The sequence below is a fragment of the Coturnix japonica genome, chromosome 3, assembly GCF_054131305.1.
Source record: "Coturnix japonica strain WE chromosome 3, WE-NBRP24, whole genome shotgun sequence".
NCBI lineage: Eukaryota > Metazoa > Chordata > Aves > Galliformes > Phasianidae > Coturnix > Coturnix japonica.
The window spans coordinates 72,702,580-72,708,165 of NC_140665.1; the positions used below are offsets into that span (position 1 = coordinate 72,702,580).

A 5,586-nucleotide genomic window follows, 5' to 3' on the forward strand; every position below is an offset into this window, starting at 1 on the left:
TACTTTCGATTGTAATTTATTCAGCAATTAGTATTTTCAGTGGTAGGAAACACTGAGATGTGCCTTTTAGCTGCAGAGAAGACCTAAAATTACTGGGCAAGTTGCTGTATGACTGTGGGTTTCAGTACATCAACAGCTTACTGTGGAGTAGACACTTAATGCTTATCATCTAATTACTGACAAGTGTCTGAGCATGTGTATATTCTGGGGAAAATATGAGATAATTTAAATTTGAATAACTGGTTGTTTTTCCTAAACATCATTGCATGATATCTTGCTCACATCAGTGAGCCCAAACAGTGGGTTTGAGCCATTTCATATAATGCTCAAGTAGGTTAGAATTTAAACAAGAGATTTTAGTTTTGGCATCTGATGTACACAGTCTCAGAGACCAGATATGGTGTTAGATATAAATGGTGTCATTCACATTTTTTCTTTGGTGCCAAAAGCTAAGAACAAAGAAAGTGTTTGAGACTGGATTTGAGAACTCTGGAACAATCGCATGGAAATGAATTGTTCAATACTGCACATAAAATGACAGGACTCTACCTCAAAAAAGTTTCAACTAATGAATTACCCCCAAACCACATTCCTCATTACCACATTATGCTAAATTGATAATATTTCAGACTGCTTAATATATATTTCTTTGTCTTTCAGAAGCAACTTTGCTATGTGGCGTAATTGCACCAATTTTTTTTACTTCTGTGATTACATTTGCTCTTTCAACTGATTGCACAGGATTAAAAGTGGTTGTATGGTCTGATTGCAGCATATTTTCTTTCAAGAGCAGTGAGATTTTGCTTTAATTAAAAATGTACGCATACAGGTAGAAATTATGCCTACACCTGCCATTTTAATATATTTGAGAAGTAATCAAATCCTTACGTTTGTCTTTTGTTTAGAATGAAAATAGTTCATTGATTTAGGGAAAATAAAACAAAACAAAACCCTACCAACAAACATTTCAGTAACTGCTTCTGTGTGTGAGTACAATACTTATTTTTTTTCTGCCACACATTTATGCTGCCATACAAACATCTTCTCCTCTCAGTTTTTAGAGACACAATAGCCTAAGCCCTGGTGATGTCTGTGAATGCGTTGCTGGTTACTCACTGCTTCCAGCTCTCAGATATCTCACAAATCTGCCAGCTAAAGGAATCAATACCAGAATATCTGAAAACACAAGAGAAAATAATTATGAAGTATTATGAGACTGTAAGTCTTTGGTGTTCCCTTTCCTAGCCCTGAGCTCCTCAAAGTGTTCTCAAAGTTTGAGAAGCACTTGAAGCAGAATGCTTTTTAGTTAGGAGCATCTTTAAATGACTTCTGCCTATAGAACAGCCTTTGCTAGGAAATATGTTTCTTTAGAATGGTGTTTACGCTCTCCAAATCATAATTTGAACTGATCTTAACAGTGGGAATCTTGTCCTTCCAAGAGTACAAAGCTTTCCAAATTTCCACAGCAAATCCTGAAAACCACCATGTTTTTCTCCAGTTAGTGGTAGGCTGTGGAAAAACTCAGCATCTGAAATATTCAAAAATGCACTTCTCTTTTTATTCCTGCTCATCCCTTCACTCTCACCTTCCTTCTGGAAGAGATCATGACCCCCTTATCCCTCTAGAAGGTTCTGCTTTAGAGTCTTCTAAATGTTTTAGTGTTCTTTTTTACACTGTTTTCTCCAAATCTTGCATTTTTACTCTTGTCAGTACAACCACTTTTAATATTTCATATAAAAATCCAAGTGATATTTCATTCCTAAGGAAGAAAAATCTTATGGGAGTGAGAAGTCAGGGGTCTGCACTGGTGTTTATAACTATATAACAAACTTTTTTGTTTGCTCTCTTGTGTTAAGCTAAACTTAAAAGGACTAGAAGAAAAAAGTATAAGAGAAGGTGGGGGGTACTCGATTAATTCTGCCTGAACACTGACAGGATCTCTCAAGTAACCAGCAGCTTAGGTAGGTTTCACTTCAATATTAGCTGGTGGAAAGATGCTCACCCTCCCTCAGCCCTTTCCATTTGTGCCCCTTTGTCATCTGCCTTTGTCCTTGACAACTTCAAGTGGTTACTCACCTCGTGGCAAAATCTCCCACATCTCCTATCCCAAAGTCCCAGTCTTTCACTTAGGCTGCTATACCTGTAGTTTATCCTGTGTATTTGTTTCCTCTTTCACAATTGAATGTTTCCTCTTGGAGAAAAGATTCTATGATTTCTGTGATTCCTATGATTTCTTCTGAAAGACAAAAGCATAAATATTATATAGTCCCTGGTGGTCTAGTGGTTAGGATTCGGCGCTCTCACCGCCGCGGCCCGGGTTCAATTCCCGGTCAGGGAAGCTATCATTTTCAAAGCTTTTGACATATTCTCTTACCACATCCTTCTCTCTAAATTGGACAGGTATGGATCTGAAGGATGGATTGTTCAGTGGGGCAATGACTGTTTATGAGGGTGGATAGAAATAGGATGGGAATTTTAGGTTAGATATCAGGAAGAAGTTTTTCACCCAGAGGGTGGTGGCATACTAGAACAGGTTGCCCAAGGAGGCTGTGGATGCCCCATCCCTGGAGGCATTCAAGGCCAGGCTGGATGTGGCTCTGGGCAGCCTGGATTAGTGGCTGGTGACCTTGCATTTAGTTTGAAACTAAATGAGCATTGAGGTCCTTTTCAACCCAGGCCATTCTATGATTCTGTGATTCTATGTTTATATGTTTTCTCCAGGATAAAAGGCAGAATAGAGGTTCTTGATAAGTCTGTACATGGGATTAGTTCTTTAGGAGCATCACATTCTTATTGTATGTCTTGTACCAGAGGCTGAATGTCAACTGTACCCTGAAGCTGTTTTTTACTTCTTGGTATCTGTGAGAGAGCTACATAGAGCTTCTGGGGCTTTGCATTTTAATCATTTCTCATTCTTAATTCTGATGTTTTGCAAGACAACTATAAAGAGAAATAAACCCAAACCAACCAAGAACTTCTTAATTGCATCCTCTGCTCTTCTTCCAGCAAAGGAGACAGTATATCAGATACTCTAAAAACAATCCCAATTTGCCTGTTATCTCTTTCCTAAAGAAACTGACAGTGTATTCATTCAAGACTCACAATAACGGTATTAGACATTCTCCATAATATCCCATTTCTCAGGCTCTTCTTTTTACCAGGGCTCTCCTGGTCGTTCTGATGGAGTTATTGTTAAGTTTGCATCAGGGGCCCAGACAAGCACAGATGCACATTCACTGCAAAAGGAAAGCGGAATTTCAGAATCCAGTATCCTGAGTTCAGAGGTACAATTGCTGTATGAGCTACATGAGAACATCATTGCATACTACGTTTTCTAATCTATTATCTTTGCATGACTATATGGAAAAAAAGTACTAACTAGATATCATATACTGAGAAAAGCTAGATCATTAGTAAGACTTTTCTAGAAACACATTAGAATTACCAGAAAAGTCCAAGTGTTCGGTCACTAGATCAGATGAAGCATGAGCAGAAATGTTATCTTCATTGTCACTGAAAAACACAGCCAGTAGGAAGATGCTGAAGATAGCCCATCATCTTGCCATTAGAGACAGATGGTTTGAGGAACCTGCATCCTGTTAACAACGTCATCATCTTCTGCATAAGACAGGCAGTCCAGCTGGAACAGTTGCCTCCAATTAAAATGAGATGGAAAAGCATGGGCAAATGCTTTGTGTAATAAGGCTCAGACAGGAGGTTAGCACTGTGATGAAAATACATGTGTTTGTGTTTAGCCATCTGAAAATGACCTACAACTTCTCAATCTACCATTAGTAAATCAGTACCAAATAAATATATATTTATATATATCCCTGGGTTTTAAGGAAGAAGTTTTGCAGTTTTACTGAATATAAAAAAGAGTTTACATAATAGCCATGTTGCTTAATGGCATACATCCTGATTTGTCACATTAAATCCGTGAGCTCGATTTGGAAAGTCGTTAGATTCTTGTGATAACCTGTTAAAAACAGGCAAAAGTTACCTTAGCAAATAATTAACTATAGATTCTGTTATGAATACATTTACGAGGATAACTGGATTACAAAATCTCTGCAATAAAAGTTAAAGCACATATGCTGGAGTGTAATTGAGACACCTGCATGTTACATTAATGTCATTTTTTGCTTTCAGATAAGTAATTTGTTCTAACTGTTGTATTATTGTGTTGCTAGAATACAAAGTCACGCTCTAAGCTTAAATGAACCCTGAGCAGAATTTGAACAGAAGCAACATTATGATAGCACAATTACTGTCCTTAAAACGCAGTTCTTCAAAGCTCTGACAAACAAATTGCCACTGTAAACAAAGTCAAGAGCTACACTGATTTAACTGTGGTAAGTTCTGTTCTGTTGTTGGGGGGGAAGATATTTCTAAAAATTCCACAAACTTCAAAGGAAAAAGAAATGCTGCATTTATTTAAATCCTTGCAGATGGTTACATACATACGCATCTTCTATCCATGAAATTCACGTTCCAGAATTGTTGTGATGGCTTTAGGATATACAACCACGCAGAAAGGAAGCTGAGCTGTTGTATACTTTTCTTTAGGAAGAAGTTTGGCAACACACACGCAAAATCATTTTCTTTCAGCAAATACTGTTTAGCAGCACTCTCTGTGATGGTGTGTGCAAGTTCTACATAGAATCATAGAATCGTAGAATGGCCTGGGTTGAAAAGAACCTCAAAATCATCTAGTTTCAATGCCCCTGCCACAGGCCAGGTTGTCTAGAGCCACATCCAGCCTGGTATTGAATGCCTCCAGGGATGGGGAGTACACAACCCCCTTGGGCAACCTGTTCCAGTGCGTCAGCACACTCCGAGTGAAAAACAGAAAAATAGAAACATAAACCCTAGATCCTAATGGCCATGCTCAGTTAGACCTTCTAAAAAACTACCTTTCTTCTCCCTCCTTCCCCCTAACGCTGGATATACTGGGGAAGAGACACTGGAAATTTAGCACAGCACAGCACAAGGGGATGTGAGTAGGACCTGGGCCTTGGCCTGTCATTAGTCCCAGGCTGTCCATCTGAACAGCATGGGGCCCAATAGACAAAGGGATCCAGTCTGAGAATAGTGTGACTTGAGTACAGGTCACTGTGGCATACTTTGCGGGGAAAAATGATCTTGAGAGTGCTTACACAGCTGGCCAACAGTAAAGGTGCTGGTCACAGAGCACATCTCCCAGAGGGTTTGATGGGAAGTCCCCCCAGGGAGCAGCAATGAGGCAGAGGACACAGTTTCAAAAATTCAGCACAGATCTGCTTAAAGGAGGATCTTCTGGTAGATGTCTTACACAGTGCTGTAATTTGGGGTGAAATAATTAACTAAGCATGGTTTTGGACTAGGCCACTCAGAGAGTTTTGGTTTTCCTTTCTACCACTGACCATTTTTATTCCTTTTTATTATAGACTACCTTCAGTTTGAAAGCTGTTTTTGTCTAGAAAAAAAATATGTTATAAAATATTAATGCAAAACACGTTGTACCTTCTCAACTAAAATATTCTAAATTGAGTGTATTTATCAAAGGAAGATCCTCTCCTGTTCCTACTTTAACTCTTAACCACA

At 38.7% G+C, this 5,586-nt stretch overlaps 1 non-coding gene across 1 annotated transcript; it reads left to right on the forward strand.

Annotated features, from left to right (window-relative positions):
* Window positions 1-2,266: 2,266 nt before the first annotated feature.
* On the forward strand, window positions 2,267-2,338 carry TRNAE-CUC (transfer RNA glutamic acid (anticodon CUC)). Its single transcript has one exon. It is a non-coding gene; the product is annotated as a tRNA-Glu (tRNA).
* Window positions 2,339-5,586: the final 3,248 nt, after the last annotated feature.